This window comes from Pelobates fuscus, chromosome 4, assembly GCF_036172605.1.
Source record: "Pelobates fuscus isolate aPelFus1 chromosome 4, aPelFus1.pri, whole genome shotgun sequence".
In the NCBI taxonomy this organism is placed as follows: Eukaryota; Metazoa; Chordata; class Amphibia; order Anura; family Pelobatidae; genus Pelobates; species Pelobates fuscus.
This window is the reverse complement of record NC_086320.1, coordinates 69,837,878-69,864,432: the sequence shown is the minus strand read 5'-3', so window position 1 is coordinate 69,864,432 and position 26,555 is coordinate 69,837,878. Positions and strand designations below refer to the sequence as shown.

Below are 26,555 nucleotides of genomic sequence, written 5' to 3'. Positions count from 1 at the left end.
CTGTTTTACATAGGAAAACATTCCTCTTTCCACTGGATACATAATTTTAGAAAAATATCCCAGCATTCGTAAAGATTCATGCTACCTTTGCATTAAACTGCTATTAATGAAGAGACACCTGCGTAACATTGAACAATATATGGTACTGTTTCAATGGGAGCAGCTAGCACAGGCGATTGTGTGAGAGCATCTTTTAACAGATTTAACTCTTTTCAAATTCCCCTGTCCAGATGATCTTATCTTTTATATTTTAGCATATTGCATAAGGGTTTTGCTATCCCTGTCATATCATATATAAATTCTCTGCTAACATTTATCAAGCTTAAACATTTCTGTAGATGATACACTGTCATTGGCCTTGGCAATTGCTGCAATGCTTTAACCCTTGCTGTACATGGCGTTTTACATTCTGGATCTATATTAACTCCTAGGAAAGTAAATCTTTCCTTCAAGATCTGCACTTTGAATGTGTTCAGTTTTAACCCATTATGTGCCAGTGTTTGACAATTATCACACAGTATCTGCTCACGCTCTTCCCTGGTTACTGTTTGAACTTAACAGATCATCAATATATTGCAAAATCTTATTCCCATACCCCAGGGGTTCCAATACTTGAGCCATTGCTTTATGAAAGTAAGCTGGTGAGGCGTGGAAGCCCTGTAGCAACACCTGGAACAGATATTGATGATTTTTAAAGGTAAAAGCATAGCGATACTAGCTATCTGGATTGAATGGTATAGAAAAGAACACATTGACTATATCCAATACAGAAAGTACTTAACATTAGCATCTATTTGCGCCATGATATCTGATGAGATTTACTTATTCACCACATACGTGTCTACAATTAAACCATAAGTGCCATTGGCTTGATTATTAGCCAAATGGTGACTTACATTTGGAATTACCCACTCTCAACACTCCTTGAGATACCAATGCTTTTATCACCTGATTCACACCTTCTTCTTATTCTTTGGGATCTTATATTGTTTAACTGCAGGGGGTCTAGAACTACAATTACAACTTGCAAATTCACTATCCCACACTCTTGTTTAGACTTAGAGCACACTGTGGGGTATTTAGTTTTAAGATATGGTACAACCTCATCATCTTGTTGTATAGAAGGTGACACTTCACTCTGTTTTACAGTTATATCATGACTAAACTATCTTAAATTATTAGGTTTAACCACTCAACCTGTTTTGCTCTCACCTAAAGCTTGCCATAAAACCAAATTTAATAACTTAAATTTTTAAAGGCAAGCGTGTTTTATTAGAGTCATTCCTGCTCCTGTTTCTAATAAAACTCTGTTATTTTTCCCTCTAGTCTTCCATAAATATATGGTCGCCCATCTTCACTTCGTTATCAGCATGATAGATCTGATAATAGCTAGGGGTTTCACATCCCTATTTATTGGTGAGTTTAGGCAGATTTTACTTGTCGATTTGTGACACCTTTCTTTCAATGGCACTTAACATCAGTATACACTCTTCACATGAATTTGATATGTGAGGGGGGGTTGGTTGAAGATGTATGCTCTGTTTTTACAGCTGCCACTCTCTGTAGATCCTTATGGTCTGGGAAATTCAATTTCTTTCCCTTTCACTGGGTAAGTTTTTTTTTTTTTCATATTTAGGACAATATCTCCTAACATGACCTTATTGGTTGCAATTATAGCATACCATAGAATTACTCTAATAAAACCCTATAATATCTATCTTGGGGTGTGGCCGAATAGTTTTTAGTACCCTGGTAATTTTGTTAATTTTGTGGTCTTTCCTTAAACCTCACTCTAAAATTACCATATTCAATTAATAACCTCATTTCTCCTTCTACCTTCTTCACTAGACACATTTTTAATAGGGGCCAGTCCTGCTGAAGTATCCCTAGACAAAAGTGTGTCTGTGCAACATTGTAGTTATTCCTGTGTTTTTCCTTTTTAACAATTGCAAGGATTTCATAATTTCCATAGCAGCAAAATCTCTTAATCTAGCTCATTTGGTTACCCTGATATTCTAGAGACATATTCACTAACACTCTGCCTGTGTTACTCTTTAGACATAGTAAACTATTTTTTCTTTTTTATCATTAATCAATTCCATGCCTTATTCCTTAAATTAGCACAAACATGTATATCATAATTTTCTCCATTTAAATTAATCAAAAATAGAAAATACTAAACTATTCAAACCAGTTGCACACTGTACAACCATTAGCAATATATTTGGAAACAATTCCTGCAACTAAACTCTGGGCTTTTCACATTCTTTATCCTCCAACACATCAATGAGTTAATTTTTAACCCATTCACTTAATGAGGCTGGCAGCCAGATCAAACGACATCTGGTGGCTACCACATCACTAAATTTTTGTTTATTCGTTTCACCTTCAAAAACCCTCATATTGTAAAAAGGTCCTCTCTGCTCATCATATTTAGACACATTTTTAATCAATCTGGCTAATCTGAGAGTGTCCATCTGACCCTTTTCCTTGCACAATTTCCCCATTTTCCTATATCTTTTCTTCTCTTCTGCCCTTTTCACACAACTTCTACTTTAATCCAAATCTTTCAGATTTTTCCACAAAATATCTGTAACATTCCCCAGACTAACAATTTTTGCAAATTGTCAAAATTAGTAACAAAGTCTAATCTTGGACATGTAAGAAATTGTTTAAGGGTTCTGTCTAACAGATCAGTCTGATTCTTAAGCATTTCTTTCATTATATTAAAATCTTAATTTCCTTGACATTACTTAATCCTTTCAACAACTGCCGAGAGTCTGAGTTTTTGTTTCAACTAATGTTGCATCCAATGCACTCTCAAAAGAGAGCCATGGGGGGCGATTTCCTTCGTTTAACACTTTTAAAGAGATTTACAGTTTAACTAGGGGCTAGGTAAATTACTAGACCTTGCAACAACACATATATTTTTCAATTGTTTTTAACAACACATTTCTTTTTTTGTTTCGATGTATTACAAACATAACAATTACTGGTCTTTTTAAGTTGACACCATTCCTTTATAGAATCTTTAGTTTCCAGAAAGCCTTTTGCCAGTAATGCAACTTTTTCTTTCCCTTTTAACCACATTGCTTTGCTCATTACCAGTTAATCTGTCTAACCATTTCAATACACAATAGCGTTTTCAGGATTAACTCTTTTACAGACAGATCCTGTTACATTTGACAGCAGTCTTTTGCTGCCAATCCATAATTAACTAAACAGTTAATACAATTTGTTTCAATATACATATGAGCAACTTCTACAGACATGTTAAAGACACATACCCTTGAAGTATTTGATTTCCACAGGTGTGCGCATCATCTGATGGAAGAATACTTTTTGGAATATGTAGTTATTTCTTGAGAATCCTCCGAAATGCCATCTTCGATCTGCAATTCGTCATAACATTTATTTCTTCATAAATAAAGTATGGATAAAAGGATCCAGATTGTCATCTCAATTATTATCGTCAAAATTATAATATATTATCAATATATTATCGTCATATTCTTCCGTCAGTACTGAGCATTTCCACGTTCGAACGATTTTTCCCCTGCGCAACTCTATTTTCGCATAGTAAAACTGAATGTTTAAATAAAGGATTTTTGGGATGCCATCCTGCTGTATCAGTCACTTGTGTTTCTCCTGTTTCAAGCCGGGTACTAAAGCTTTTTCTTCAGGGAACAATTTCAACTTTTCTTCAGTGATTTTCTTATCTTCTTCTAGTAATCTTCTTGTAGCTTGTAGCAGTCATAATTCAGGCTTAATTCAAAAGTTTGCTGTTGTTGGTGCTGTTGGTGCCCGCATTCTCCACCATTAAATGTAGGAAATTGGCATTCCGTGAAATCTTTGTTTGTCACATATCAGTTTTCATAACAATCGAATCAAATATCTTGCAGTTAACTTATGTTTATTCAAACATAACAATCCATCTGGTAATAACAAATGTCTTTAACATTCTTTGTCCAATACAGAGAGCAATTTTCTAGATGTTATCCATTTTTGATGTTAAAGGTATTGGCCACGAATTCTAAACTACAATCAGTTTTATGGGTTTAAAATTCAGTTACAGAGGGGAGTATACATAAGATTGCCTTACTTTAAAATAAGTGGCTATCTTAGAAAAAGGGGAGTTACTTAGCATCATTTGAAATCTATGATTAAAGTCATACGTTATATTTGGCGGCAAGATATGTGAGACAAAGAACTTCTATATACATGATGTAATGAATAATTGCCTGTAGAAATGTGAGTCTTCAAAGGAATTTAGGATTTCAAGGCTAGGTCAAAGGTTACTATAAACAAGCCCTTCAACATCACTCTTAAAGTGAACCAGATGTGGTCTCCATTCCTATACAATGAAAGTCTGTAATACTCTATAGGCCAAGGTATGGCTTCTCAATTTCAGTGTTCTTGAAGCAATCCGAATAAAACTTATAATATTTATATCAACACATTAAATACATTTAAAGTACATAATAATATTTTTCAGCAGAGAGATGTTACTTACCTCTCCTGCAGCTCCTGTCAGCTCTCTCCTCCTCCACCGGTCCGTTCAGCTCTTCTGTCAGCTCACAGTGTAAATCTCGCGAGAGCCGCGGCTCTCGCGAGATTTACACTGGGAGCTGACCGAGGTGCTGAACGGACCGGCGGAGGAGGAGAGAGCTGACAGGAGCTGCAGGAGAGGTAAGTAACATCTCTCTGCAGCCCCCACAGCCCCCTCCTACACAGTGCCCATCCACTGGACAACCATTAATAATAATAAAAAAATAATAATAATAAAATAAAAAATAATAATAAAATTGTTTTAATGAAACAAAAAATATATTAAAATAATAATTAAAAAATAAAAATGCCCACCCCCCACCAAGGCTCTGCATCACACACACACACAGCATTCATACACACACACTGCACTCATACACACACAATGCATTCATACACACACACTGCACTCATACACACACTGCACTCATACACACACTGCACTCATACACACAGCATTCTCATACACACACACTGCATTCATACACACACACTGCATTCTCATACATACACACTGCATTCATACACACACTGCACTCATACACACACTGCACTCATACACACACTGCACTCATACACACACTGCACTCATACACACAGCATTCTCATACACACACACTGCATTCATACACACACACTGCATTCTCATACATACACACTGCATTCTCATACACACACTGCATTCATTATATACACACACTGTAAATAAATATTCAATTAATATAATTTTTTTAGGATCTAATTTTATTTAGAAATTTACCAGTAGCTGCTGCATTTCCCACCCTAGTCTTATACTCGAGTCAATAAGTTTTCCCAGTTTTTTGGGGTAAAATTAGGGGCCTCGGCTTATATTCGGGTCGGCTTATACTCGAGTATATATGGTATATATCAAAACAAAAAAGAAATAATACAATATTTGACCACTGGAAGCTTTCCGAACAGAGGTCTAAGACTACTAGAGAAGATTTAGTATATTATTATTATTGTTATTATTGGCATTTATATAGCGCCAACAAATTCCTTAGCGCTTTACAATATTATAGGAGGGGGAGATTTAACAATACATTAGACAATTGCAAAAGCTTTCAGGAACAATAGGTTGAAGAGGACCCTGCTCAAACAAGCTTACAGTCTATAGTAGGTGGGATATAAAACACAATAGGATAGGAGATAGCAATCAAACAAGGTGGTAGTCAGTGGCGAGACTACAGCCGGTGCAGCCGGTGCGGCTGAACCGGGGCCCACGTGCTTAGGGGACCATCGGGTGGCCCATGCACTTAAGTCCACTCGATGGCTCTCGCTAAATAGGGGCCCAGCCAGGCGCTGTATGAGCGCAACCGGGCCCCTTTCACATTTGACAATCACTTCCTCCTAGTTGAAATAGAGAGTCGTGCGGGAGGGGGGAGATGCATTGTGGTGAGTCACGTGGTCCAGAGTGTCACAGGGAAAGGAGGCTGCCAGGGTTAGTGCTCCCACTCCGCTGGAGGCTGATGGCAGTGACCACAGAGACCATCTCTCCGGACTGGGAGTTTGAACGATATGATGACAGCTCTCAGGAGCATATCTGGGGCCCATGGGGGGAAGCGGGGTGTATGTCTGGAGTTATAGTGTCCTATGGATCATACTGTCAAACACTTAGACCCAGTGACACATCATATGCACAGTGCATTGAAAAAGTGGTATCTATCACCCTCTCCTAGATATCGTTACACTATGTGCTGCAATGTAAAGGGTTAATCTCTGAAACTGATGGTGTGTGAGTCAGTGTGTGTGTGTGTGTGTGTCACTGAGTGTACAAATGTGGGGATCACTGATTGTGTGTTTGTATCACTGAATGTGTGTGGGGTGTGTGTGTGGGGGGGGTCACTGTGTGTGTGTATCACTGAGTGTGTTTGTGTGGGGGGTCACTGTCTCTGTGTGGGGGGGTCACTGTGTATATGGGTCACTGTGTGTGTTTGGGGGGGTCACAGTGTGTGTGTATCTGTCAGTGTGTATTTATATGTGTCAATATTATGTGTGTAAATGTATATTTGTAATTGTGCCAGTATTAATGTGTATGTTTATATGTGTCAGTATGTGTGTGTATGTGTATCGGTGTCAGTATGTGTGTCTATCTTTCCCAGTATGTGTGTGCATCTGTGTATATCTTAGTGTGTATGTGTCTCTATTCCAGTATGTGTGTGTGTGTGTATCAGTGTTTCAGTATGGGTGTGTTCCTATATGTGTGTCAGTCTGTATGCATCTGTGTCAGTATATGTGTGTGTCAGTGTGTATGTGTGTTTATGTCAATGTATTTGTATATCTGTATGTGGTAGTGTAAATATATATGTCAATACATCCAGGCATTCAAACACCAAGACAATACACAAATACACCCTTGCATTGAAACAACAACACTACACACAAATGCACAACTGAATGCAAATTACAACGCTACATACACATACACTACTACATTCAAAAGCACACATACTCCATGCAAAACCATGTTTACACATATACACTGCTCACAAATACAACACTGCAAGGATTGATAAGTGGTAAATGGGAGATCTCCAGCTGGCAAAGCATTATGGGAGTTGTGCGATAGTTAAGCATCTTCCTTTTAGCCATTGTTGCACTAAAGTGGGCCCAAAAAACTTCTTGCACCAGGGCCCTCTCTACATTAGGAGAGAATATAGTGCTGTCCTTTAGGAGAGAGCAAGGGACAGGTATGTGGGGTAGAGGTTACTCTGGGAGGCCATAAGCTCTCCTAAAGAGATGGGTTTTAAGGCACTTTTTTGTAAATGATTCAAATATGGTTGCAAAACAGAATATGGTTGTTATATAGTTTAATCATCATTCTTATTACCTAGAAACGTGCAGGGATGGACTCAAAGGCATGTTTGACATTGGTATAGCCAGTGGCAGGGCTGTTCTGAAAGAAATTAGGAGGCCTGCTAATTACAATTTCTGCAATCATAATTAAATAACAAGAACAATGTATCACATTTACATAACTTGTTCCATTCACCTTAAATGGCAAAAACCATCCCACCCCGAGAACCCTGTTAAGAGTATTAAATTGCAGTTATAACTGAAAATTGTGACACTCTGATACATACAGGGATAAATCAACTCTTTAAGATGTAATCATAAATGCCTTGGTTCAACAAGACGGTCAGTCCCAGCACAACCAATGTATAAATCGAACAGGAAAAGATAGCATCATAACATAAAATCCAAATCTTTATTCAACCCATAGGGGCTATACCGCAACAGTATAAATAACCCGCAACATACACTAAGCTCAGACACTCCCAAGCGCTCACAAGAAGCCATCCACTTTTAACCCAATAATTACCTTTCTTACACCGTCTAAGCCTGTGTACACTGCTATAGCTCTTTCAGTTGCGGCTCTTTACCAGTATCGCAAGACACAAACCCACTGAGCACCTATCAATAGGTACCTCCTCACCCAAATTAGCACTACTACGAGCCGAAGGCCCGACACAAATCAATGTTAACACACATCTGCACCTATATATCTTGCCTTCAGGTCAAACTCACAGGCCACTCAGCCCTTACACTAGTCTAGTCCCTGCAATCGATGCAGAAACCTCATAATGTAGCTTGATCCCACACAAGCACTGTGCCTCATCAACTTGTAAAAAATATATAAAAATGTGCAAAATAAGTCATATTGTTAAATCTTCCTGTGATATAATTACAATTGTTTGTGTTGCTTAACAATTTGAAATGCGAAACTGTAACATTTGCACAACCAAAATAAAGAATTAAAAAAAAAAAAGATCTTATGACCAAAGTGAGTTATTTCTGTGTTCTTGAGTTCCAAGAATACTGAGTTGACATAAAACTTTTTTTCTTGAAAGCATTTACATTTATTTATAAAAGGCTATTTTATTTAAATATGTTTAGATTAGAAGCCATGTGTAGTTTCCTGATTAATTCATAGATTAGTGATATCTGTATAGGAAATTCTGATTTGATTTGAACAGGGGCATTGTTAAATGATTGCTTGCCAGCCCTATTATAAATGATTGTTTATTGATTTACTCCCCTGTAAAGTGACCCTAGTGTGTAATTCAAAGTGTACATGTATTGTGTTCTCTAAAGAATTAATAAGCATAAATGTATTTTACATCCTTAAATATGTCTAAATATCATCTGAACTCTAAGTATTATGAATAATATTATAATAGGTCCCCCACTTCCGTGGGGCTAAAGGGGTTAAAACCACTTACCTGAATGCAGCGCCGATGTCCCTTGGCGCTGGGTCAGACTACATCCAAGTTTCTCCCCCGCCAACATCAGCCGTCCGGGAGACCTAATGCGCTTTAGACCTCCCCAAAGGAAAGCATTATTCAATGCTTTCCTATGTGGGAAATTTGATACTGGAGGTTCTCATGCAGAGCATGAGGACATCCAGCGTCAGATAACGGACCAGTAGACAGCCACTGGAGGCAGACTTAGTGCTGCAATGTAAACCTTGCAGTTCTCTGGAGGTGAAATGATTTACATTGCAGCATTGGTGCAAAAGGGATACAGCACCCAGACTACTTCAAAGAGCTGAAGTGGTCTTGGTACCTACAGCGTCCCTTTAAGTGCGTTCTACTGCAAAAAAAGGATTGTGTTCATATTTAATTACTACTGATCATTAGTAAATGTGGAAAAATATCCTGTAAAAAATTGATCTTTAAATGGTTTACTTATGTTAACCCATTTTACAGTGTTTTGCATCTTTTTATTTTTTCGTTCACAGGGCAAAAGAGATGAATATATGATTTTTTTCCTGGTAATTCTCGGAGGATTGACCTGTATGTGTATAAGAAGAGACAAGGCCATGCAGAAATATCGAGTCATTTTCTCTGATAACATATATACTTTCAAATTGTAGTTCTGTCTATTTCATGTTTTAGAATGTAAATGTGTTATTTACCCGAGATATTTTTTAATTGTTTTTAATTGCCATTAATATCTTTAATTCAGCTATTGCATACAATGCAAATAAGTATTTGGACATCTTGTATACAAATTTATATTTTGTAGGAGCTATTTTTAAGAATAGCCAAATGTTTTGTTTATTACAAGTATTTTCTGTTTATAATTACTTTTGGTGTGTGCACCTTTCACTCTTAATTTATTAATGGTGTTTGTCTTTACTGAAATACTTAAATATATAACTATATTTGCACTGATGTGCTCTATTTACAAAATAAAATGTAAATATTTTAATTTCAAATGATAATATTAGTCTTTAACAGTATTAGTAAAAGTGTGTAACTATTCACAGTGCTTTTTATTCATATTTACTTTGCAATTTTACAAATAGGTACTACTAATGTCTGAGATCTGACCATAATGCCAACAATTTAATGCAATCGAGATTTGAGCTTTTATAAGAAAAAAAAAAAACTAACAGTATTTCCAGGGATGTTATTGAAAGAGTGTTTGAAATAAGTGAAATTAATCACCTTGTTCTCCAATGGAGAACGTTGGCTAAACCTATAGATGTCAAAAAGTGTTGCAATATTTAGAGGTTTATTTAATAGACTACAATTTTTCCCCAAGAAGTTCTTAATATTTAATATATTTATATAATATATATATTTAAATTTAATAATTTAAATAGATTACTATTCAATAAATATTTTACTTATGCTTAGCTTTTCTTTTTATATGAATTTAAAATAGAATTGCTGCATATTTCCTTTAATTTGAGACTCCAAAACAATGGCAGAAGGTCATATGACAATAAACTTGGGAAAAGGAGTTGCTTGTTTTTCTATTTTATGTATCTCATTTTGCATGTAGTAAAATTGTATTTTTGATTATATGTTACAATACCAGAACCAATCTAGAATTAGGCACTTGCAAATATTAGTTCCAGGTGGCCCAGATGAATTAAATGCCTTTTAATCCATATATGGACCAATCGATCCTTATGAAATTTACTTTACGAGTCTTAAGACTCACATGCCTATCTAGAATTTTTCAAGATAATATATATTATATAATATCAAATATTTGTGTCACTAGGAAGAGACAAACATAAAAATAATAATAGAAAGTAGAAAATTCACCATAGAAAAAACATGTTCTCCTTACACAGATATAATATTTTTGAGGATAATGTGCATAATAAATAATGCCACTCTGTAGACATGTCATTGTCTGTAGTCAGCTCGGATGGACCTTTTGGACATTAGGAGTCATTAGGCCCGTTATCCAGTGCTCCAACGTATAATGCAAATGTTTAAAATGCTAATTCTGATTTAGAGGGAAAATAGAAATGCCTTGAATGTTTTTAGTCTAATTCAAACCCTGGATTATAATGAATAAAATGCATAAATTTTAATATGATAATTCAGTCAGTGCTCTGTAAGTAAATGTAATGATATAATTTTGATCTATGTAAGCGATCTCTATATAATCTATAGACTACATAGCTGTCAAAGTCCACTAAATAACTTATATAGCTAAATTTTCTTTAAAGAGATACTCTCAACACTATGACCACTTCTGCTTTTACAAATGTTCATCGTGGTAGGAGTCAGCATGTGCGGTGTTTCTGCATAAAATGCTGCACATACAAATATTTGTACTTTTGTTTCCCCTGAGCTGCCCAATGTGACTTTTGTGCAAAAAGCACCTATGCTAAAACTAAACCTATTGTTAGCTTCCCCCTTGCTGGCAATGTACCTACTTGATATTGCCACTGTCGGTGTAGTCCCTCCTAGTCCTCCCTGCCTCCCCTATTTGTAATCTGTCTTTTATTAATTAGATATAGATATATAAACTAATAACCTCCCTCCCATGTCCACTCCTTTACTCCAGTCCTTCCCTCACCAGCTCTGAGTACATGCATTTGTTCAGGGCTAGTGAGTAGGATCCAACCTAATGCTTCTCTCGAAGGGAGATTGTGATGTCAGAGGAAGCGTAGAGAGGAGCACCAGTATCTTTGCCCAACTGGATTCCAGATATGATTAAAGTTAATTTGATACTTTTAAGAAGGGGGGGGGGGGGAGGAGACCTAACTAGTAGGTCTTTATAAATTAAAAAAGTAGATTTTAAAAAAAAGACTTTAAGAAGAGCCTTCATCAACTCGTGCTCCTGTTTGCCTACGTTTGTCTTCATTTACTTGTACATTTTGATAACATATAGTACAATTCTATAGAATATATTGGTGCTTTATAAATACAAATATTAATAATAATATTAGTATCAAGCTGTAAGCACATTAAGAAATAGAGAAAAATTATGTTAACTAATAACTAACATTATTTTTTTTATTTTCTATATAATACGCTTGTGTTCCTGTGACTTTCCTCAACTAAGCATAGAGCACTACAGAATTTGCTTTATACATAACAATAATTGTAATACCATGTGTTATTCCCTTTATAATATAATTGGTTGAATTTTATTTTTTTTGCCTTTCCTTTAGAATATATGACTGGGTGAAATAGTTCTAGAGCATCATTTTTAATTGTGTACAGAATTTTAAATACATGGTTTGCCTTGGACTTAGTGGAGATTTCTGGGAACTACAAGATAAAATTATCCTCGAATGCAGTCAGAAAAACGATTCACTGATATAGAAAGCAAGATAACTCTAGAATTTTCTCCTGTAATAATAATAATAATAATAAAAAAGCTTACAGAGAGCATTAACACTCATGCATATAGAAATAGATATGCACACGTATTTGTTTAAGTACATTTATCTCTCATGTATGTAAAGGAATGTCTTAATTTGTTGAAAAATGTAATATACTTTTTAAATGTTTGTAAATAAATATTTTCTTGAATTTACACACATGCCTGTTATTGCACTGTCTGATTCTTATCTTTATGAAAAGATTTGTGTGGTCTTTTGGTTACATAATAAATAACTTCATGAAATATGAATACATTTTTTTTTCAACTGCATTTCAACTATAATTATACATATCGTGATTCTTGAAATGTCACTCTAATCCAGTGTTTCCCAACCTAGTCCTCAAGGCACACCTACCAGTCCAGGATTTAAGGATTACCCAGTTTTGTCTAAGGTGTTTTTAGAAAAAAAAGAAAAAACACCTTAGACAAAACTGGGTCACCCCTAAATCCTGGACTGGTAGGTGTGCCTTGAGGACTGGGTTGGGAAACACTGCTCTAATCAGTCCATGCAGTCTTTGATTTTAAAACTCGCTTCTTCTGATATAAAGATCATTGCTTTAAAGTATATAACTGCATCCCCCAGATGTTTGCTTAGGGGAGTTCCATTGTGTCCGAGTTGCACACTCTGTATACACAGCCTGGACGGAGCTTCTCTTTACTTTTAGAGAGAGACGGGCTGTGAGCTGCACATGCAGGGATTCTGGCTCTATCAATCAGCGAGCGTGGTTTGGTTTACTAATGGTGAACTAGACTGTGTGCAAATTGACAGAAGCCACTGGGTTCTGTTCAATGAGTGGAACTATTCTCAGTGAAAAATTACTTCTCATCATCTCATAAACCTTTACTGGACATGCATTCATGTGCTAATGCTTGACACCATAGATAAGAATGAAATACCAAAAATCAGACAAATGTATTCATTAATTTTTTTCACATTTTTGATAGCAGGGCAATTGTATTCACACATATCATTGTATTGCTCATTAGCAATATGTGCATGATATACATTTAATTTGCATATAGATTGATTTGTTGCACCTTCATTAATCATTGCTAAAAAAAAAAGAGAGGAGAAGTGAAATAACCCCAGAAAAAAATAGTCTTTGTGGCCTAGAAAACTTGTCGTGAATTTCAAGTCAGTCGATTTCAGCCTTAGGCTTTTAATTAATGTATACGATGGATATAGTTAAACTATATATTTTTCAATTTTCCAAGATTCTGCTAATTTCCAGCTGCCCAGGGTGAAAATATTTCCAACTTGTCAAGGTTTATCCCGAACTGATCATGTGTCATGCACGATGTGCTAGGATCTAGAATGAAGGACTGATCTGCAGTGGATGGCCTCATGGATTTCTCTTGAATGGCTACTTCCTTCAATTTCCATTTGAGTATTTAGTTTAATGACAGCTTCATAATCTGTAGCTTGAATAGGAACTAAGGTACAAGAAGCAATATTCTTACATCAGTCCATTCAATCCAGTGTCATTAGTTCATTTTTTAAAAAAAAATCAATTGAGGAACAAGAGTGTAAGTGGAACAAGACTTTTACAGGCAGGCCTTCAGTGTAACAATTTGCAAACATACAGGGTTATGCTTTAAAGTCTGAACAGCCCTGTACCGAATGGAGCAAATTAATTAAATCCGGGACTGGAGGCTTTAAATCTGGACCTGGATTTAATCAGAGTCCATACAGATGTTCAAACAGCAACAAGATGCATACTTGCAAAAACAGAATATTCAAGGATATAATTTTTCAATGTATGGTAACAACTGCTTGATCCAAGGAAAAATCTGACTGCCATTCTGGGGTCAAGAAGGATTTTTTTTCCGAGTTTGTTGCAAAATTGGAAGTGCTTCAAACTGGATTTTTTTGCCTTCTTTTGGATCAACAGCAAAAACAAATGTGAGGAAGGCTTAACTTAACGAACGCAAGTCTCTTTTCAGCTATGTAACTATGTAACATTTAGGCAAGTTTGCACATATGGAGGTACATTACAACCATTATAGTAATAAAGGGCTCTTATTGACCCCCATTGTATTTTTTTAAATTTATTTTATTTTTTTAAGTAGTGGCTGGCTAGTAAGCTCTGGCCACCTGCCAGATAATTAACCCTGATGCTGCTGAGGATTTTTGAACTATTTGTATTTCAAATGATTATTCCACTTGCAAAAAGCAACTTTGGACACAACTTTTCTCATTGGTTATACAATGAAATATTCTGTGCTGTTTGCCTCTTGTTCCTCATTAACGTTTGGTAGTATCTGCCTTCATTTGATGAAGGTCTACATATTTGTCGAGGAGGCACTGCTCTTTTATTGCCCCACTCCAATAATCACAATAGTACCAGAATACTTGTTAATTCATTGAGGCTCTGTAAACTCTTTATGTATTAAAGCAGTAAGCACATAGTTTGGGTGTATAGATCATGCCGCGGAAGTATCACTGCTCAGTTCTCTGCCATTTACTGCTTCATTAAGCTAAAGTTGTTTTTGTGTCTGTAATGTCCCTTTAACCCCTTAAGGACACATGACGTGTGTGACACGTCATGATTCCCTTTTATTCCAGAAGTTTGGTCCTTAAGGGGTTAAGTGAAAGAGTTTAAGGTAAAACAGCAATTTTAATAATAAACAATACTCCAGTTTAAATGCTTAGTTAATTCTTTTATTTTATTATTATTCTCTTGTGTGTATCTCCAGATGTCTAAATTATGTTGATTATGTAAAATTATTCAGGATTATTATTTCTTCACACTGATGATTAACAGCTTCCACAGTCTTTAGTTTCTTGATCCCTTTGCACATTTGCATTGTAGAAGAGTGTTAGTGTGCAGACTGGGCTATCGAAACCAACTGTGTGTTTGTTTCTGTCTATCAAATTAAGTTTAGTTGTGGTATCCTTTACTCCATGTGTCTGCAAGAACATGATTTGCATTTTGTATACAAATAAGTAAATAGAACCTCTAGTGCCAATCATAACAATATGGATTTTTTTTACTACTGCCTACTCCCTTTGCCCCTTTAGTATTAAAATAAACAATTAAATAATTATTACTTATACTTACCTCCTTTCCTGCACCGGGACCGCTGATATGCTTGGTAGGTATGTGCTACATGTAATTTTGTGACATATGCTCACAGAGATACTGGATGTATTTTCACCATCAAGTGTTGTATAACAAACTTTAAAATAGACATTTGCATCCTTTATTAATAGCACATTAAAGGGAGACTATAATAAAGAAGTGTCGCTCATTTCTTAAATAAATGTATAGATAATTAATGAAAAATAGGCATACAATGAAAAGTTAAAAAAATTATACAAAAAATTCACACTGTCAATGCACTGGCAAGCACCAACAGCAGGCTCCCGCTGTGACCAATAAGAGGTTCCACCAGTCATTAGTCTCTCATTTAAATCTATAGGGTCTGAGCTTGTCCCATTAACCTTGTCCAACAGTGGCCTATACATTGTCTAGTTCAGCCCATGAGCAGTTCCTCACATAGATAAGGATAACATAATATACCGCACAACTGGATCTTACCTTTAGCCAGTTCTCTGAGAAACTGAGGTGCAGGTTCTCCTCTTTGGAACATGGGACAAGTAAATGGATTCCAGATCACTTACAGGAATGCCACAGACTAACAACGGTTAGTTGCGTGATAGTATAAAAGGCATTTATACTGAAGAGTGTGTGATGATTGTATATTCTCGCAATGAAGTTGATTGCTCAGTTGTGAAGTCCATTGTAGTAGTGCCAAGTAGTGTCCAACTCTGTAATGTGTAGATGTTGTGAGTTTCAAATGTAGCAATAAATGAATGCATCCAGTGCAACCAAAGATCAAAAGTGTGTGCCTTACTCAGGTGCGCACACAGAAACAGGTAAAGTTTAAACGTTGTATCAAACAGGAGCAACTCAGGTCTACTCTCCTTTGAGTGGGTGATCTCTTCATTTGAATTGTGCTAAAGTCTGCAGTGTTTTATTCAAGCCACAATAATGGAATAAATCTCCAAAGAAACACTTTGTACTTTATATTGTTTGCTTTAAATATTGAGGTTTAGAGTTCATACTGTACTTATTTAAACAGTATTTTTGATCAAGTGACTTTCTTTGATTCCAAATCCAAACCAACTTTAGTCCAATTAAGTAATTCCTCATTGGCGGTCTTAGATATATGAGCCAATGAAAGCATGAGCAATAAAGACAAGAATAGGAACAAGAGTAGACAACACAAACTGAAATCAAAAAATAAATGGATAGTATAAAAAAAAAAATATTGTTACCTGTCAGAGTGAAACTTAAAAAAAATAAATAGAACTGGGGTTACTGACTTGTGGTACATAACCTCAGGTGTTAATCAATACTGATAGGGGAAAGAGTGATAAACTAGATTAGTAGAATTAACAGGAGTTAAGGAATATGCAATATCAGGACAGGGATATGATTATCTATATGGAGGAAGTAATACAAATTAATAGGTCATGGGCAAAACTAGATTGGGTAAATTAAAAAGAGTTAAGATATATATATATATAAATAAGGCAGAGTAAGATTTATTGTGACTCACTACTGAGAGTAGATAAGAGGAATGAAAAATATAGAACATTAAGGTATGGTTAAAGGCTAAGTTTTCTCAATAGCTGCCTAATTTGTGTTGCCGTGTCCCAAATATATTATAGTTAATCATATTTTTTTTCAATAAACACAAAACAATGTATAGGGAAAGAGTGGCACTCAAATCTATTAAAAGGACCACGTTGTGTAAAAGCAACCCAGTGAATATTTTTTTGTTTATGTACATTTTGTGTACCAGTGTTAATTTTGTCGACTTACAATTTTAGTCAACTTTTAGTTGACAAATATTTTTGAGATTTAGTCGACAAAAAATTTTGAGATTTAGTCGACAAATTTTTTGGGGATTTAGTCGACTAAAATGGAAAAAAATCAGATGAGAAAAATACGTCTAAAACTAAAATAACTTTTTAGTCAAAAGACTATGAATAAAACTAAATTGAAATATGCTGCCAAAATTGACACTGCACAGAGGGGCTCTGGAAGGAGCAAAAGAGACAGACCAAGGATTGATAGAGAGACACCTAGTGGGTCTGGAAGGACACAAAGAGACACAGAGAGGCTAGTGAAGGGGCAAAAGAGACAGATAGAGGCTTATTAGATTTTAGTCATGTTAACTAAAAACTGCTGGATATTTAGTCAACTAAAATCTGCTGGAGATTTAGTTGACTAAAATCTACTGGATCTTGTAAGGGGAGTGCAATTGTGCTGCTGTGCAGATTGTGTAAATCAATTGAAGAACAATTCTAGTGAGTTTTAATTGTTTGGATTTGTCATTAAATAAGACAATCATGGTGTCCAACTGAATATTGATATAAATATCCCAGGCTGAAAATGAGGCTTACACATCTACACCTAGAGTGTACAGCGGAATAGACTCCAGTACTCCAAGAACAGTCAGATACACCAGCAGTGCCAAGTGAGAATGCTTCTTACACATCTTCCACAAAACAAGACATTGCTGATTTACTGCAGAATATTAAACAACTATTTGCTGCTGATCTGGACCTTGTCAAGGTGCAGCTCCAGGCAGTGATAAAGAGGACTCAACCCTCCAAAAAGGATATTACCGACTTGTGTCAAGATGTCACCTCTTTGAAAGAATCCATTCAACAACTCAGAAGTCACATTCCTCCTTGGCGTTGAGAGCTGATGTACTAGACAACCAAAGCCAATGGTCAAACATAAAGATAAGGGGCATCCCTAACTCTGTTTTACCAGCTGAGCTTCCTCACTACCTGAGGTGCCTGGTGACCTCTCTGATACCAGCTACACAGGCCAAAAAATAATCTTTGTTGGATGCTACCCCATTAATAAGTCACCAAAAGCAGCAGCTCCTCGGGATGTCATAGCCCGCTGTCAGATGCTCCTCTGGACGTATCCTGTCAGCATTATGGGGAAAAACACCCTCAACCTTCGAAAACTCTGCTCTCACCTTTTTCCAGGACTTACACTTGTCTATTCTTCAGTAGAGATGATCCATGGGTGCAGAAGCTTGTCAAGTCCGCAGATCATTGATACTGAATAAAAATGAAGTGACACACAGTTTGTCCTCTCGGGCCAAGGCTCTGGCCTTTCTCCAATCCCAGGGCATACAGAACAAACAGACTGGCCCAAGCAACTCACCTAGCCTACATGACTGGGACCCTAAATGGATAATCCCATATTTACCGAGGAGGAGAGAGGGGTAGAGGCCAGTGGCTAGAACTCTGACACGACACATCAGATATTTTTTCTCAGTCCATTATTTTACTTAGTTATTTATTAGTTCCTGTTTTATTTTATTTATTGCAATCTTAGTTCTAATTAATTATAGGGTGCTACCAACACACCTAGAGCATACATTGCACTTACAATTTTTCTCCTCGATCTACCCCGAGCCTTCCTAGGTTGGAGGTCTTACACTCTAGTTTAGCTATGTTCCTCAGCATACTTAGGCAACTACTCGGCAATTCTATACTTACATAACATATATAGATTCGTAATTTATCACACCTGGGTACATCACTAGATGCTCACAATCAACAGAGATTTATCTTTACCATACACAATAGTGGTATAGACAACGCATTATAGGAGTTTTATTTTAATTTTTCTCTTGCGTCACACAGAGACAAATTTGAATTTGACATGACATTTTAAACCTTAAAGGGACACTATAGTCACCCAGACCACTTTAGCTCAATGAAGTGGTCTGGGTGCCAGGTCCCTCTAGGGTTAACCCTGCCTGCCTTCAGATAAACTGCTATATTTACATTTGGGGTTAAGCAAGCCTCTAGTGGCTGTCTTCCGGACAGGCTGTCTTCCGGACATATTATGCCTCCATCACGCAGAGCGTCCAGAGGAAAGCATTGAAAAATGCTTTCCTATGGACACTTTGAATGCGCGCGCGGCACTGCCGTGCATGCGCATTCCGCTCCGCTGAAGTCACATGGGGGAGCTGACATCAGCGGGGGAGGAGAGGTAAGGGAGCACGGCGGTGGAAGAAGGTGAGTAACTGAAGGGGCACTATAGTGTCAGGAAAACCGATTTGTTTTCCTGACACTATAGTGATCCTTTAAATTAGGCATACATAATTCATGAGTGACCACGAACACACCACTGTGCTTTTACACTTGTCTTTTCCTCCAATGGGTGCTCACAACTCAATAAGTTTTTAAACCACAAATTATGGGAAAAAAAATTGTTTTCAAACCCTAAACTTAACGCTTATGTCTATATTACTTCCTTTTTCAGGATGTATGTATATGCTGAAAATGCCTAAATAAAAAAAAAAAAAGAGAGAGATTTCATGAAGAGTTTTATATGCTTGCAGAACAATCATGCATGAAGGCTGTCACCCTCTCTACTACACCATCAAAAACAGAGGTGAGCATGTTTTATTAGCGGGATAGTGATTTATAATAAATCTCGTTTATTAAAAATACAAGGAATCTTCTTGTGAGGTATCTCAAAAAAAGATCATTTTTAGTATTATAGCTCGCTATGTTATTCAGCTAAGTGATTGCTTTTTGCTGTCTTTTTCTTCGTACAATTCTTCAATTTAATTGGACTTTTTTTTAGTACTTACTACATGTAAGGAGTAAAGTGATTTTCAATGAATCTGAGCATCTCTGCATCTATTACTAATGTGTGTTTGCACACAGTAGGGTATGTAGGACTGGATTAGCAACCGACTTTTAATAGTTGACCTGCTGCCTCACTGCATCACTAACTTGGAAAATGTTTCCATTTCAGCAATTTTTGACCTTATATTCCTGACAATTCTCAATTTAGTGCATAACCTTGTAGAACTTTCCAGGCAGTAGAGTTTCATAGTTGTATTTCAAGAAATAAGTTTGCTATTATAAGCAATGGTACAAAACCCTGAGCATTATATGTAATGTGTGTGTCACAAGCATTTCACAAATTTTTAGGACATGCTTGAACACTAAAAATCATTTAAAAACAGATGAGATTTAGCGCTTGAATAATACTGATATAGTTATGTTCAGCAGTATAACAACAAAATCCGGTGTCCCTGTTATCCGGTGAATTGAAAGTCAAGTGAAACAAAAGGTTGGTATAGGGCCTGGATTGCCCTTCAGACAAGAAAAGAGGAATACAGAAACGGATAGTGTAGTACGTTTTTTGTGGTAATAAGGAATAAAAATAGTAAGATGTACACTTTTTGGGATCAGTAATCCAGGTCCAACTTGAGAGACTGAGGGGTATTTTCCCCACCTAAGGATGTAGTGTAGCTCTTGTTCTGTAGGTCATAATTGCTTATGGCATATCGTTCAGAGTCTTGTAGGTATAAAAGACAAACAGAACAAAATAATATAGTGAAGTATTTTAAGTGTAAGATTCTAAAAGTGTTGTCCTGGAACGCGCTGTCGTATACGCCAATCCAGAGCATCCCAAACACGCTCAGTGGGTGACATGTCTGGTAAATATGCTGGTCATGCAAGAACTGGGGTGTTTTCAGCTTCCAGGAATTGTGTACAGATCCTTGCAACATGGGGCTGTGCATTATCATGCTGCAACATGAGGTGATGGTCATGGATGAATGGCACAACAAGGGGCCTCAGGATCTCGTCACGGCATCTCTGTGCATACAAAATGCTATCAATAAAATGCACCTGTGTTCGTTGTCCATAACATATGCCTACCCATCGTGGGATTGCTGGTCCTTCTCCAGTGCACCTGGTGGTTGCTGGGATTGAGTGTGGCTTCTCTATTGATCTATTTGTATCTTAGTCACAGTTTATATTTTCACATTTGGCCATTATTATGTGCACCACTAGTAACAAACATCGTGTTAGCCAGCACCGAGATTTTAACACTATCATTATTTTTATTATTATTATTATTATTATTTTGTTGGACATAAAATATCTTTGGATGTATTTATTTTTTCTTTTCATTCAGTCAAAATGTTTATTAATTTTATTATTACAGTATTTTAAAAGCGGAGGAGGTACTGTAAAATTTACTATTTAAATCAATTATGATTATCACAGCATCATTGAGGCAACAAAATACATTTTCTACTATAAAAGAATAACAAATTAAGAGTTATCTTTTATTATTTTTTTAAGGCAAGAAACATGCTTTTTTGTGAACTATTGATTTATTTTTAAAATGTGCACTTTATGTACAGCAATTGTATTCCATTATAAAATGTCAGACAGAGCAGGAGATTTTTCTTTTCTGAATTACTGTTTAGAAAGGTCTTCTTGAGTTGAGGCAATTTTCATCTCTTTTGAAATTCATACGAACAGGGCAAACAGTTCACCTGTATTGAATATAATTATCTATTAATGCATGATTTTTCTGCCCCAATGGTCACTCAGTAATAGATTGGTTATAAAAATAAATAAATCAGATGATACCAGAAGTGAGGATCACACTAAATTAAAAACAATCTTAAAAATATTAGACTTTGGTTCGTCCAACTTGATGTGTACAAAAAATGTTTTTGTTTAGATGGACCAAATTTTGTCCATATGGCCTTTTAGTTTGACAAATTTCAACCACGTGATTGATTTAGGAAATAAATATATATATATAATTATTTATATATAATATATATATAATTATTTATATATAATATATAATATATATATATATATATATATATATATATATATATAGAATCCACATGAATTAGGCTGCTCTCCGGACTTAAAAGATTCAAATTTTATTTAAAGTTGATTAAAAATTGCGACCAACGTTTCGGTCCCCGCTCGGGACCTTCTTCAGGGTCAATTTTCAATTTTGTCCTGTTGAAAATTGACCCTGAAGAAGGTCCCGAGCGGGGACCGAAACGTTGGTCGCAATTTTTAATCAACTTTAAATAAAATTTGAATCTTTTAAGTCCGGAGAGCAGCCTAATTCATGTGGATTCTATCTGATTTGGAGCTTTGGTCTGGCGCCCGGCATTGGCTTCAGATAAACGTGAGTGCTGGGGATTTCAAGTATATTTTATATATATATATATATATATATATATTTATTTGTAGTCAGGGACAATAAGCCGAGTTATAATAGTGGTGGTTTAAGCCAGTTGTGGTGTGCCGAAACCAATGTTCAGGGAGGCCTGTAAAAAGAGGGCCCATCAAAATTGAATGGCTTGATAAAGGGAGTGGTTGGTGGGGTGAACCAGGAAGTATTGGCCCAGAGGAAGGGGAGGCCTGTGTATTTATAGGCCGGGTAACCCTTCCCACAATCTCAGGCTCCACCTACGGCTCTGCATTCCCATTTGTAGTCAGAGACTATACGCCGAGTTATAGTAGTGGTGGTGTAAATCGGTTTTGGTGTGCCGAAACCGATGTTCAGGTAGGCCTGTAAAACAAGGGAAAAAAGTTTAACAGTTTAATACTTTAACATCCCTGGCGGTATGATTATGTCAGGAATTTTGTACCAAAAGCGGTACAATTTTTTTGCATTTGAATTACCCGCCCAGTTCCGCCCCCATGTCAGGCATGTCAATCAAATTTTAATTAATCAAATCACATAATTACGTTAAAAGATTATTTAAATATACGCCCCATAATATCGGGTATAAATTCCATCTTATCACCTTTGTCCCAGTACATAGACTTCCATCTTCAGCCTTTGGTGAAAAAATGCCCATCCTATCTTCAGGATTCAATGAGCTTGCTCAATACCCTCAACAATTTTAAATGGGAAGACGATTATCTCCTCATCACATGTGACGTAACAAGTCTCTACACCATTATTGAACATGAGAAGGGGTGTGAGGCCACTGATTTCTACCTACAGGAGTGCAACAAATACAATATCACCCAACGTAATTTGATTTTAGATGGCATACGGATGATTTTAAACAACAATTTTTTTTGGTTTAAAGATGGTTTCTTTTTACAAATCAGAGGCACAGCCATGGGGACCAGGTTCGCACCGAGCTATGCCAACCTTTTTATGGCTTTTTGGGAACATACTTTTATTTACCAAGAGCATGGCTTTGGTGCGAACCTGGTCCTATATAAAAGATATATTGATGATATTTTTATTATTTGGAAGGGGTCGGGTGACCTTTTTAGCACTTTTTTTAATTCTCTCAATCAAAATGATTGGGGGATTCGTTTAACGAAAAGTGTGAGTGACACAAGCATTGACTTTTTAGATCTCAATATTTATGTTTGTGACGGTGTTTTAGCCACTCGCACTTTTTTTAAACAAGTCGATATTAACAGTTATATTGAGGTTGACAGCTGCCACCACAAGCCCTGGCTGTCAAATATCCCTAGGGGACAATTCCTCAGGCTACGCAGAAATTGCACAAAGCAACAGGATTTTGAAAACCAGGCCTGCCTGTTAAAGAAACAGTTTATACAAAAGGGATATGACAAGACTGCCCTTGATACTCAGATCCAGGAAATATCCGCACTAAATAGGTCCCCCCTTCTGAAGTATAAGAGAAAAAGTGATGTGCCAACTGATAGGAGAGAACAGATCCCTTTTATTTTTGACTACTCCAGCAATGTTGGGATGATCAAAAAGATTATTAACAAAAATTGGAATATCCTATGCCAGGATGAGGAGATACATGAGTTTGTAGGTCCAAAACCAAGATTTATTTTTAGAGGAGCGAGGAATTTTAAGCAAATTTTAACCAGAAGCTTTTTAGAACCTACACCTCAAAATGATAATTTTTTAAATAATTGGTCAAAAGCACAACAAGGTTTTTATCACTGTGGGATGTGCAATGCGTGTAAGAGCACAGACAAAAAAGAAAATCACGTAACAGCTTTTAAATCCTTTAACACTAAAAAAGAATTTAAAATTAAACCTATGATCACATGTCACTCAAAAAATGTGATATACCTACTAAACTGCACATGTGGCCTTCAATATGTGGGCAAAACGTCGAGGCCACTAAAAGTACGGATAAGTGAACATGTTAGGAATATCAAAAAAGGTTTTATAAACCACAGTGTATCCAAGCACTTTTTAGAAAAACACAGCTCAGACCCTAGTTTTTTAACCTTTTTTGCTATAGACAAAATTAATTCCCACTGGAGAGGAGGGGATCTCCCTAAAAAACTAAGTACCCAGGAAGTAAAGTGGATCTTTGAAATACGCACCTTATCTCCCTTAGGTCTCAACATCGACTTTGAGATTAATAGTATTTTATAATAGGGTATGTTTGCACACATATATTTGATACACATTCCCTATATATCTTTTGTTTTTAAAATTGCACTTTTGGATGGAGGGGGCAGTGTCCATGTAATGGTGGCATTTCCTAACATTAAGAATCATTCTGGGATATGTTTTCTTATCCTACTGTGTATTATTTATATATTTTTAAAATGCTCCACTAATGTCCAGACAAGAATACCTTTTCTCTTTTCCAACATTAATATGTCGTTTTCCCTTCCTTTTAAACGTTTTCCTACCTATGTGCAATATGAACTATTGGCATTTTTGCCCTTCTTAATGATGGACAATTGTGTGCTGAAACCGTCTGGAAGATCATGAGAGACCGGAAAAACTACAACCGGAAGTGACGTATCGGACTGCATCACGACGTCATCAACGGAAGTGACGCGGCGAAATGGAGACCGAAAGAATAAACAGCAAACTGAAGGAACACGGACTGACAAAGATAAATGAAATATCGGACATGTTGGGGGGGGCTGGGGAAAGGAGTGCACAGACGGAAATGTAGCCATATTGAGTGTGGCATAACACTTCCGGCTGTGACCATGTTTGGACATGGGTGGGAACTAACTCACAGATGTGAATATTATTAAGGCAATTAACTGATTGTTTGGCATATATTAGGGCTTTAGAGCCCATTGGAAAATCAGATGCACTCACTTGAGAAAGACCTATTGAAAGGTTGAAACGCGTTGTGCTGCTAAAATATATATATCTTACTGTGTATATATTTATTTTGTATTTTAAAAATAACCTTTGGAATAAAACACTTTTAACCACACACCTGCCTTGGACTTTTTGGAGCATCACTGCAAGCTACCAGTTCCAAGTTCCTGTGGATATACACATCTTTCCAATACTGGATATCTCAAGAGTGAGATGAAAAGCGCTATAAGTCTAGAGCCAACTTTAAATGGGCTCTGAAAAGTGTGAGTTTGATGATATACATCATTTTTAAAACATTATTTGTTTTTTACAGTTTACACTATGTGTATTTTATTTACCTGTATATAGGTGATACATACTGTATGTAGTGTGAACACACAAGAATACCCTGTGCAAGAGGTAAAACTCACACCTGTCTTTTCTGTGTGCGCAAATCACTTTATTTCTTAGAAGTTCACCTGTATTGGATATAATTATCTATTAATGCATGATTTTTCTGCCCCAATGGTCACTCAGTAATAGATTGGTTATAAAAATAAATAAATCAGATGATACCAGAAGTGAGGATCACACTAAATTAAAAACAATCTTAAAAATATTAGACTTTGGTTCGTCCAACTTGATGTGTACAAAAAATGTTTTTGTTTAGATGGACCAAATTTTGTCCATATGGCCTTTTAGTTTGACAAATTTCAAACACGTGATTGATTTAGGAAATAAATATATATATATATATATATATAATTATTTATATATAATATATAATATATATATATATATATATATATATATATATATATATATATATATATTTATTTGTAGTCAGGGACAATAAGCCGAGTTATAATAGTGGTGGTTTAAGCCAGTTGTGGTGTGCCGAAACCAATGTTCAGGGAGGCCTGTAAAAAGAGGGCCCATCAAAATTGAATGGCTTGATAAAGGGAGTGGTTGGTGGGGTGAACCAGGAAGTATTGGCCCAGAGGAAGGGGAGGCCTGTGTATTTATAGGCCGGGTAACCCTTCCCACAATCTCAGGCTCCACCTACGGCTCTGCATTCCCATTTGTAGTCAGAGACTATACGCCGAGTTATAGTAGTGGTGGTGTAAATCGGTTTTGGTGTGCCGAAACCGATGTTCAGGTAGGCCTGTAAAACAAGGGAAAAAAGTTTAACAGTTTAATACTTTAACCTCCCTGGCGGTATGATTATGTCAGGAATTTTGTACCAAAAGCGGTACAATTTTTTTGCATTTGAATTACCCGCCCAGTTCCGCCCCCATGTCAGGCATGTCAATCAAATTTTAATTAATCAAATCACATAATTACGTTAAAAGATTATTTAAATATACATGTAGAATTTTAATATATATGCATTTATAGGTATTTAAATTCTACGTGTATACTAATGTAATCTTTTATGTAATTATATGTATTTATCTA

General features: G+C 36.2%; 1 protein-coding gene across 6 annotated transcripts in view; it reads left to right on the top strand.

The window, feature by feature from the left end:
* Window positions 1-9,608, top strand: part of RALYL (RALY RNA binding protein like) — a 915,472-nt gene extending 905,864 nt beyond the window's left edge. For 3 of the 6 annotated variants that reach the window (XM_063451290.1, XM_063451291.1, XM_063451289.1), the window contains one exon: window positions 9,311-9,608. The gene's annotated coding sequence lies outside the window, so the exon portion shown is untranslated. The remainder of the gene's footprint in view (window positions 1-9,310) is intronic. The other 3 variants (XM_063451287.1, XM_063451288.1, XM_063451292.1) reach the window with 2 other exon arrangements.
* The last annotated feature ends 16,947 nt before the right edge of the window (window positions 9,609-26,555 follow it).